This window comes from Schistocerca americana, chromosome 2 (assembly GCF_021461395.2).
Source record: "Schistocerca americana isolate TAMUIC-IGC-003095 chromosome 2, iqSchAmer2.1, whole genome shotgun sequence".
NCBI classification, from domain to species: domain Eukaryota; kingdom Metazoa; phylum Arthropoda; class Insecta; order Orthoptera; family Acrididae; genus Schistocerca; species Schistocerca americana.
Window position 1 is genome coordinate 896,248,691 of NC_060120.1, and position 11,718 is coordinate 896,260,408.

Below are 11,718 nucleotides of genomic sequence, written 5' to 3' on the forward strand. Positions count from 1 at the left end.
CATCCATGCCCGAGGCAGGATTCGAACCTGCGACCGTAGCGGTCACACGGTTCCAGACTGAAGCGCCTAGAACCGCTCGGCCACCCCTGCAGGCAATGCAGGAAACGTCGTAAGCCGTTCTCTCCGTGTTTGCTTTCATTACTGGAGATTAAATGGAAATAATAGTAGATAATAGGGCCTCCTTGATAGTAGACGAATAGAAAAAGCCCACCCTTTCTGGTCAAAAGCATATGGACACCCCTTCTACATGTCACAGAAGGCGAACCCCGGCAGTATGAAATGGGGTGTGGAGAATTGCGTTGTCAGTAGAGAAGCAGCAAGGGCAGAACCGGTCTGTCAGGAGAGCTCATTCACTTCAAACGTGCACTACTCACTGTATCTCACCCGAATAATGATTCCATCAGAGACATTTCAACGCTTCCTAAGCTGACCAAGCTGACTGTCGATAATGTGATAGTGAAGTGGGAACGCTAAGGGGCAGCCAAAGCTAAATCAAAATCAGGCAGGCCTCATTTACTGACAGACAGAAGCCGTCCGGCATTGGGTGGATGCAAAAGATGCCATGAAAACTGAAAAACTCTTGAGTTTTTTCCAAAGATCTGCCAGCAGTCCAGTTACTACAGTGTCCGTGTGCAGCGAGTTGGATAAAATAGAGAAAGAAACGTTTAAAGGCTAGTCACTAGTAAGCTACGCTTGAGGTGACGCAGAGAGCAACTCCACTGGACAATGCATCATTGGAATGGAGTAATTTGGAGTTACAGATGACAATATACCCTGTATAAACCCGATGGAACAGTTTGGGTTGGACGAGTGTCTATAGAACGTTACCTGCCAGTATGTGTAGTGTCAACAGTGAAGTTCGGAGGAGGTGGTGGCACCGTATGGAGGATTTTTCGTGATTAGGGTGTGATCTCATAATGCTTACTGAAACGCTAAAGGAAGGAGGATACGAACACATTTTACGTCATACAGCAGAGCAGCAGTTTGAAGACTGGGATTGTCTGTATGCACACTTAAGCAGCATCCCAGAAGCAATGATTTGTGAACAATAACATTCCTGAAATACTCTGATGTGACAAAAGTCATGGGATACCCCTTTGTCTGACGTACTGCAGTAGTTCGACGTAGCATGCACTCAGTAAGCCATACTGCTGTCTGACAATATCACACTTCGTAATTTTAGAAGCATGTTACCTCATACTCAAGCGGTCACTTCCGAAAAATCACACTGAAGTTATAATGGAATCAGAGTGTTTCACAGTTGATACCTTTTGGGTCGCAAATCCATACTTTAAATCTGACTGTATACCAGAAACGTTTGTTGGAACCAGGGGATTGTAACTGTTTTGATGATGTGCCTGAATTCCTAAGGGAATAAACTGCTGTGGTCATCGGTCACTAGACTTACACACTACTTACGCTAACTCATGCTAAGAACGATATACACACCCGTGCCCGAGGGAGGACTCGAACCTCCGGGAGTGAGGGGCCGCGCAATCCGTGACATGACGCCTCGAACCTCGCAGCCACTCCGCGCGGCAACTGTTTTGAAATATTGTTGGGACAATGCAGTACTAGTCAAAAATATTAAAACCTAAAGTTGGTCTTCATATCTGTTTGTATATTTGCAAAGGCGAAAAAACATATATTTCAGTCTGTAGTCGTAATTTTTTATTTTGCCTATTGGCAACCAGTTCCGCTACACAGTACCATGCTCAGGGTGTCATATGATCAAAAAATTGCAATATATACACACCCGGAAAATAGTACACTCTCTTAGAGGTTTCCAGTTCACTCATGATTTATTGTTGCAACAGTGAACATGGTGTACATCAAATGATTACGTGTACATATCAACAGCACGAGCGATTCTGAGGTACCAGATCCCGATCTATACTTAAACACCAGTATTAGTACATGTATCCTCGACAGGCAGTAATGCAGTCACTGTCTCTGGTGTTCAGTCGATCGTACTGATGGCGAATACCGTACTGGGATACGTTAGCCATGGGTGCTCGACCTGTTCTCACATTCTTTGAGAGTTACTGGCTGACGAGCGCACGAGTCACTTCTCGTCCCATCATATCTCACACCTGCTCGGTTGGAAACCGGTTCGAACAATGTGCTGGTCTCAGAAGTTCCTGCACGTCTAGCAGAGGACGTTGAGTTTCACAGGCAGTCTACATCTACATCTATCTACATCCATACTCCGCAAGCCACCTGACGGTGTGTGGCGGAGGGTACCTTGAGTACCTCTATCGGTTCTCCCTTCTATTCCAGTCTCGTATTGTTCGTGGAAAGAAGGATTGTCGGTATGCCTCTGTGTGGGCTCTAACCTCTCTGATTTCATCCTCATGGTCTCTTCGCGAGATATACGTAGGAGGGAGCAATATACTGCTTGACTCTTCGGTGAAGGTATGTTCTCGAAACTTTGACAAAAGCCCGTACCGAGCTACTGAGCGTCTCTCCTGCAGAGTCTTCCACTGGAGTTTATCTATCATCTCCGTAACGCTTTCGCGATTACTAAATGATCCTGTAACGAAGCGCGCTGCTCTCCGTTGGATCTTCTCTATATCTTCTATCAACCCTATCTGGTACGGATCCCACACTGCTGAGCAGTATTCAAGCAGTGGGCGAACAAGCGTACTGTAACCTACTTCCTTTGTTTCCGGATTGCATTTCCTTAGGATTCTTCCAATGAATCTCAGTCTGGCGTCTGCTTTACCAACGATCAACATTATATGATCATCCCATTTTAAATCACTCCTAATGCGTACTCCCAGATAATTTATGGTATTAACTGCTTCCAGTTGCTGACCTGCTATTTTGTAGCTAAATGATAAAGGATCTATCTTTCTGTGTATTCGCAGCACATTACACTTGTCTACATTGAGATTCAATTGCCATTCCCTGCACCATGCGTCAATTCGCTGCAGATCCTCCTGCATTTCAGTACAATTTTCCATTGTTACAACCTCTCGATACACCACAGCATCATCTGCAAAAAGCCTCAGTGAACTTCCGATGTCATCCACAAGGTCATTTATGTATATTGTGAATAGCAACGGTCCTATGACACTCCCCTGCGGCACACCTGAAATCACTCTTACTTCGGAAGACTTCTCTCCATTGAGAATGACATGCTGCGTCCTGTTATCTAGGAACTCTTCAATCCAATCACACAATTGGTCTGATAGTCCATATGCTCTTACTTTGTTCATTAAAGTCAAGTCAAGAAACACGGCATCTACCTGTGAACCCGTGTCTATGGCTCTCTGAGTCTCGTGGACGAATAGCGCGAGCTGGGTTTCACATGACCGTCTTTTTCGAAACCCATGCTGATTCCTGTAGATTTCTAGTCTCCAGAAAAGTCATTATACTCGAACACAATACGTGTTCCAAAATTCTACAACTGATCGACGTTAGAGATAGAGGTCTATATTTCTGCACATCTGCTCGACGTCCCTTCTTGAAAACGGGGATGACCTGTGCCCTTTTCCAATCCTTTGGAACGCTACGCTCTTCTAGAGACCTACGGTACAGCGCTGCAAGAAGGGGGGCAAGTTCCTTCGCGTACTCTGTGTAAAATTGAACTGGTATCCCATCAGGTCCAGAGGCCTTTCCTCTTTTGAGCGATTTTAATTGTTTCTCTATTCCTCTGTCGTCTATTTCGATATCTACCATTTTGTCATCTGTGCGATAATCTAGAGAAGGAACTACAGTGCAATCTTCCTCTGTGAAACAACTTTGGAAAAAGACATTTAGTATTTCGGCCTTTAGTCTGTGGGCTTGCATTATCTTGTTGGAACAACACATCACTTTCCTGCTGCAACATTCTGCACGTACCGGGCGCTGGTTAGTGCCCCCTTCAGAAACGCTAAAGGTGAACGAGAGTTGTAGCTTATCGCATCCTAGACCATAAGGCCACAGATGGGGCCAGTGTGTCGTGGACGCATTCCATGAGATAGCTGTCACCAGGTCTACGTCGTAATCGCAAGTCAGCATCACTTGCATACAGGAAGACTCCGCATCGCTGAAGACCATGGCACGCCATTCCATCTTCCAAATGATCCTCTGTAGCATCAGTCGAGCAGTATATGTCGATGCTGTGGTGTGATTGGAAAACGGGCAAGAGTAGTGCGTACCCATAGTCCAACTGCTAATAACCTGTTCGCAACAATTCGTGTTGACACGTCTGGGCTCACAAACCCTTTTATCTGTGGTGTGATAGCTGTACGGTTTGCGACTGCTGTCTTTACAGTACGATGATTCTGAAGAGTGTCTGCGCTGCGTGTATGTCTAGAACCTCGTTTACATGTGTGAGACTGCTCACATAACCACTGCTACCAGCATCGTACCACCGATGACGCAGCACGTTAGGTTGTGTGGCGGTTCTCCGAAAGGACCATGCAGCCACTGGGAAGGCCACAATTTTATTCCTTTCGAACTTCCCGATATGGCTGCAGGAAGGACGGTTGCGTCTCTATGGCATGGTTGCCTGCGTGCTTCACACTTTGCACCGTACTAAGCCTTTTGGCTGTAGGCATTTCCTGTTAAGGGCAGACACAGATGGCGCTCTGTTAGCTATGCCACTACGCTATGATGGCGAGCGGAGTTGAAACCATTATCAGTACATCTACTTTCTCCCAGGTGGCACGTGAAACCATCAGACCAAAATCGACGTCGTATTTCCCGGTATACTAATATTTTCCCGACAATGCAATTAATATAGCTCTACAAGAGGAATTTAAAAAATATTTTTTCACTATGAGAGCAAACGTATGGAACAGAGCGCAACCTCAAAAGGTAGATGTCCTGTTATCACAGGCACGCAGTCATCACGCTTTCTCACTTCCTAAGTAAGTGAGTGAAATACTAAAGTTAAGGTCAAAGCAGAGCTTTAAATAGATGTAAATTGCGTTCAGCAGTGAAAAGTTAGTCTCCTTCGTACACGTTCTACTTAACAAGGAGGCACACTAATTTAAAAAAAATGAAAGCAGCATGAAGTATAAAATTTAAGAAGTTGCATAATAAAACAAAAAATAAAAGAGTTCCTCCCGAAATAAAACAATAAAACCAAACTAGAAAACGTATTTAGCCATGCTTACACTTACAGTCTGTGTATGATTTATGCCACTAAAAGTATCGGTCTGATCATGAATCATTTAATGAAGTGGACGTCGTCAAAATAATCGCATTAGTCTGTACATTATATCCAGATTCCAAAGTGAATCGTGACACAGTGTGGCTATGTACACTGAGCAACCGTCAGTTGATAGTTTTTGGCCACATTTCCAGTTTTACGTTCATCCAAGGAGCGTCTGGGCCAACGGCCTTACCGCAGTGGATACACCGGTTCCCGTGAGATCACCGAAGTTAAGCGCTGTCGGGCGTGGCCGGCACTTGGATGGGTGACCATCCAGGCCGCCATGCACTGTTGCCATTTTTCGGGGTGCACTCAGCCTCGTGATGCCAATTGAGGAGCTATTCGACCGCACAGTAGCGGCTGCGGTAAAAGAAAACCATCATAACGAATGGGAGAGCGGTGTGCTGACCACACGCCCCTCCTATGCACATCCTCACCTGAGGATAACACGGCGGTCGGATGGTGCCGATGGGCCACTTGCGGCCTGAAGACGGAGTGTTTTATCGTATGATGTCTCCATCAGGCATAGTCTACAACGAAAATTGAAAGCATTAAATTGTTTAAGACGAAGACAGTATTTTAAATATTATAAGTTTAATTATTACTACGACTTTTTAGAGTTCAATAGGTCCGGCGCTTAATAATCTAGTGCTTTCTTTCAACTGTTTAAATACATAAAAAGGCACAAAAACTGTTTTTACTGAATTTACAGCGATTCCCGGTGTGACAGCAAACTTGTTTCCCAACGAATAAACGGCAAGAGAAAGAGAAAACAAACCAACTCAGAACAGAACATTCGTACGATTATCATTACTTCTCAGTCGAAAGCAAACAACCGTTCACAAAGAAAAACATGTTTACCGCATCAAGAACAACGTCCTACTGAAGGCTGTTGTAAATTAGAGGATACGTCTTAAAGTTAATTGGATGGATAGCACCGTTAGACAGCCCTTGCTTCAGCGCAGAGGATCCTTCTTTTCTATATTCCCGTGGCTTTAATTTCGTTACCACAAAACTCAACATGCCCTTATCGCCACGGCTCATTTCGAAAGGCCGTATTCTGACTTCCTCGTTGATAACTGAGTTGTTTTCTCTCACAAGATTTCGGCAATGGGTGGCGTAACATTACATTATGAATGATTCTAATTGTACGTTTAGCTCTTGTTTTGCACTGTAATGTCTCCTGGTAGGGCGCAAGGGCTATCATGAACTTAAAAATACCTCTCTAGCAAAATGGCATTCTTTTCTGATTCATTTAACATATAATCAAGAGACACTAATTTGTACTACTCCATTTGGAAACTGGCCATAGTAAACTATAAGATGCAATTGAAAGACGGGTGTATAATTTTATCAGTAACTGCAATACTTTTTTTTATTTTAGCTATATTTTCGGAAGAAAAGTTTGTGTACACTGAACGTTCAATGGTATCATCAACAAGAACAGAGAAGCAAAACTAATTTTGTAAGTACAGTAATACATTTTAGGAAAAAACAAACAAATACACTGAAAAATAGACGTGTCCCAGTTGCAACGAACAGCAGTTGATTTAGAAACCACCGTTGTTATATTGTTAGAAGTTTTTCAGAAATAATCGAGTACATCGCAACCCGGCTTACATTTTTTAGGAAATAATTCTGCTGTGACGGCAGAGTGAGGTCTCGCTGACATTAAAGTTAGTAACAAGATTCTAACAAGCTACGATCCTACGGGCTGCTTGCAGAAGAGAGCTATTGTGTACTGCTGATTAGGTACACGCACAATTACAGTCCACTCGATAACTGTTTCTGCAATCAATTCCTTTCGTGGACTGTACTTTTGAGGGGCTCTCACTCATAAATATTCATAATTTACAGGAAATATCATGGCCAGCGTGACTTCTTTTTCAGCTGAACGGAGACGTTGCAACAGAGAGATGGTGTGTGACGCAGCTGTCAGAATAGTTTTGGTAACGTTAAATACTGCAGCTTCCTCAGCGTTTATCGTTAAATATTGCCCGCCCCCCTCTCCAGTACTTTCGTCCCTCCCTCCGTGATCTTTTCGCCATTTCACATACCAGAGAGAATACAATATGGATACGGAAGATATTTCTCAGCAGCACTGGTCTCTTGAATATCTCTGATGCAACACAGTATTCATTAAAAAACCTGCCTGTGCCACGTGTGAGTTTTTAATGCCGCACGTCAGACACATTTTGCGGGGAGAGCGCTAACGCCACACTGATGTTGTTCAGCGTGTTACAAATTTAACAGAATGCTTTACTTAGTCGTCTCGACTATATATGTATGCGCTGCTCAGAGCGATATATGTAAATGAGGCCCGCGCACTGACGGATAAGGAGTGTACTATATCGTACATAAAACCAGCAGGGAAAGCAGTTTCTCACCGCCGCACGTGCGGAACTCCGAAACGTAGAGCCCATGCGGCACTTACTGCTAACACCTAAAAGCCAACTGGTGAACCCATCGTCCGGCGTTTACTATCTTTATGAAAGCATGGGTAACAGCCTCCGAAATGTTGAAGTGGAGTGCTTGTAACATTCCGCTTTTAGCACGGTGTGTGAAACACACTGGCACAGTTTAGGCTAAACAATTTTCTTGTAATTCTTAAGTTTTGACGTTCCACACTCCTGTCACTATACACATATACAGGGCGTCCCAGGAGGAATCTCTGGCATTCTAGCATATGACAGGAACGATCGTTCACAGCAAAAAAGTGTAGAAAACAGGGACTCTTAAAATGCATACCTTAAGAGCTATGAGAACTTGCCCATTTTCGCTGCTATGAACTACTGAACAAGTGCTCATAGCTCTTAAGAGTCCAAGTTTATTGGTCCTCTTTTACTCTTTTTGGTTCATACTACCTCCTCTCAAAATATGGAAAGCAACAAAGGGCAACTCGTTTTGTATTATCACGTAATAGGGGAGAGAGTGTGGCAGATATGATACGCGAATTGGGATGGAAGTCATTAAAGCAAAGACGTTTTTCGTCGCGGCGAGATCTATTTACGAAATTTCAGTCACCAACTTTCTCTTCCGAATGCGAAAATATTTTGTTGAGCCCAACCTACATAGGTAGGAATGATCGTAAAAATAAAATAAGAGAAATCAGAGCTCGAACAGAAAGGTTTAGATGTTCGTTTTTCCCGCGCGCTGTTCGGGAGTGGAATGGTAGAGAGATAGTATGATTGTGGTTCGATGAACCCTCTGCCAAGCACTTAAATGTGAATTGCAGAGTAGTCATGTAGATGTAGATGTGGATGTAGAAAGAGCTTAAAGTAGAACAGATTTGTTTCACATTTCCGAAGAAGAAGTTATCATAGCACTTGTTGTTGTTGTGGTCTTCAGTCCTGAGACTGGTTTGATGCAGCTCTCCATGCTACTCTATCCTGTGCAAGCTTCTTCATCTCCCAGTACCTACAGCAACCTACATCCTTCTGAATCTGCTTGGTGTATTCATCTCTTGGTCTCCCTCTACGATTTTTACCCTCCAAGCTGCCCTCCAATACTAAATTGGTGATCCCTCGATGCCTCAGAACATGTCCTACCAACCGATCCCTTCTTCTAGTCAAGTTGTGCCACACACTTCTCTTCTCCCCAATCCTATTCAACACCTCCTCATTAGTTATGTGATCTACCCATCTAATCTTCAGCATTCTTCTGTAGCACCACATTTCGAAAGCTTCTATTCTCTTCTTGTCTAAACTATTTATCGTCCATGTTTCACTTCCATACATGGTTACACTCCATACAAACACTTTCAGAAACGACTTCCTGACACTTAAATCTATACTCGATGTTATCAAATTTCTCTTCCTCGGGAACGCTTTCCTTCCCATTGCCAGTCTACATTTTATATCCTCTCTACTTCAACCATCATCAGTTACACTCCTGGAAATGGAAAAAAGAACACATTGACACCGGTGTGTCAGACCCACCATACTTGCTCCGGACACTGCGAGAGGGCTGTACAAGCAATGATCACACGCACGGCACAGCGGACACACCAGGAACCACGGTGTTGGCCGTCGAATAGCGCTAGCTGCGCAGCATTTGTGCACCGCCGCCGTCAGTGTCAGCCAGTTTGCCGTGGCATACGGAGCTCCATCGCAGTCTTTAACACTGGTAGCATGCCGCGACAACGTGGACGTGAACCGTATGTGCAGCTGACGGACTTTGAGCGAGGGCGTATAGTGGGCATGCGGGAGGCCGCGTGGACGTACCGCCGAATTGCTCAACACGTGGGGCGTGAGGTCTCCACAGTACATCGATGTTGTCGCCAGTGGTCGGCGGGAGGTGCACGGGCCCGTCGACCTGGGACCGGACCGCAGCGACGCACGGATGCACGCCAAGACCGTAGGATCCTACGCAGTGCCGTAGGGGACCGCACCGCCACTTCCCAGCAAATTAGGGACACTGTTGCTCCTGGGGTATCGGCGAGGACCATTCGCAACCGTCTCCATGAAGCTGGGCTACGGTCCCGCACACCGTTAGGCCGTCTTCCGCTCACGCCCCAACATCGTGCAGCCCGCCTCCAGTGGTGTCGCGACAGGCGTGAATGGAGGGACGAATGGAGACGTGTCGTCTTCAGCGATGAGAGTCGCTTCTGCCTTGGTGCCAATGATGGTCGTATGCGTGTTTGGCGCCGTGCAGGTGAGCGGCACAATCAGGACTGCATACGACCGAGGCACACAGGGCCAACTCCCGGCATCATGGTGTGGGAAGCGATCTCCTACACTGGCCGTACACCACTGGTGATCGTCGAGGGGACACTGAATAGTGCACGGTACATCCAAACCGTCATCGAACCCATCGTTCTACCATTCCTAGACCGGCAAGGGAACTTGCTGTTCCAATAGGACAGTGCACGTCCGCATGTATCCCGTGCCACCCAACGTGCTCTAGAAGGTGTAAGTCAACTATCCTAGCCAGCAAGATCTCCAGATCTGTCCCCCATTGAGCATGTTTGGGACTGGATGAAGCGTCGTCTCACGCGGTCTGCACGTCCAGCACGAACGCTGGTCCAACTGAGGCGCCAGGTGGAAATGGCATGGCAAGCCGTTCCACAGGACTACATCCAGCATCTCTACGATCGTCTCCATGGGAGAATAGCAGCCTGCATTGCTGCGAAAGGTGGATATACACTGTACTAGTGCCGACATTGTGCATGCTATGTTGCCTGTGTCTATGTGCCTGTGGTTCTGTCAGTGTGATCATGTGATGTATCTGACCACAGGAATGTGTCAATAAAGTTTCCCCTTCCTGGGACAATGAATTCACGGTGTTCTTATTTCAATTTCCAGGAGTGTATTTTGCTCCCCAAATAGCAAAACTCCTTTACTACTTTGTCTCATTTCCTAATCTAATACCCCCAGCATCACCCGACTTGATTCGACTACATTCCATTATCCTCGTTTTGCTTTTGTTGATGTTCATCTTATATCCTCCTTTCAAGACACTATCCATTCCATTCAACAGCTATTCCAAGTCCTTTGCTGTCTCTGACAGAATTACAATGTTATCGGCGAACCTCAACGTTTTTATTTCTTCTCCATAGATTTTAATACCGACTCCGAATTTTTCTTTTGTTTCCTTTACTGCTTGCTCACTATACAGATTGAATAACAGTGGGGAGAGGCTACAACCCTGTCTCACTCCCTTCCCATCCACTGCTTCCCTTTCATGCCCCTCAACTCTTATAACTGCCATTTGGTTTCTATACAAATTGTAAATAGCCTTTCGCTCCCTATATTTTACCCCTGCCACCTTCAGAATTTGTAAGAGAGTATTCCAGTCAACATCGTCAAAAGCTTTCTCTAAGTCTACAAATGCTAGAAACGTAGGTTTGCCTTTCCTTAATCTAGCTTCTTAGATATGTCGTAGGATAAGTATTGCCTCACGTGTTCCAATATTTCTACGAAATAAAAACTGATCTTCCCTGAGGTCGGCTTCAACTAGCTTTTCCATTCGTCTGTAAGGAATTCGCGTTAGTATTTTGCAGCCGTGACTTATTAAACTGATAGTTCGGTAATTTTCACATCTGTCAACACCTGCTTTCTTTGGGATTGGAATTATTATATTCTTCTTGAAGTCTGAGGGTATTTCGCCTGTCTCATACATCTTGCTCACCAGATGGTACAGTTTTGTCATGACTGGGTCTCCCATGGCCGTCAGTAGTTCTAATGGAATGTTGTCTACTCCCGGGGCCTTGTTTCGACTCAGGTCTTTCAGTGCTCTGTCAAACTCTTCATGCAGTATCGTATCTCCCATTTCAGCTTCATCTACATCCTCTTCCATTTCCATAATATTGTCCTCAAGTACATCGCCCTTGTATAGACCCGCTATATATTCTTTCCACCTTTCTGCTTTCCCTTCTTTGCTTCTAGCACTTAAGATACGCATTATTTAGACCGCATGTTTAATAGACTTGTTTGCTTCGAATGATGGCTCCTGCCAAATCCCTGACCATTGAACATTCATCCAGGGTAGGGTGACCAAACGTCCCGGAAAACCGGGATTGTCCCGGTTTTCATCCCTGTTTTCCGGTGTCCCGAAAATTGTTTCGGGACGCT

At 45.1% G+C, this 11,718-nt stretch overlaps 1 pseudogene; it reads left to right on the top strand.

Moving 5' to 3' along the window:
• The first annotated feature begins 5,325 nt into the window (after window positions 1–5,325).
• Window positions 5,326–5,443, top strand: LOC124596874 (annotated as a pseudogene).
• The last annotated feature ends 6,275 nt before the right edge of the window (window positions 5,444–11,718 follow it).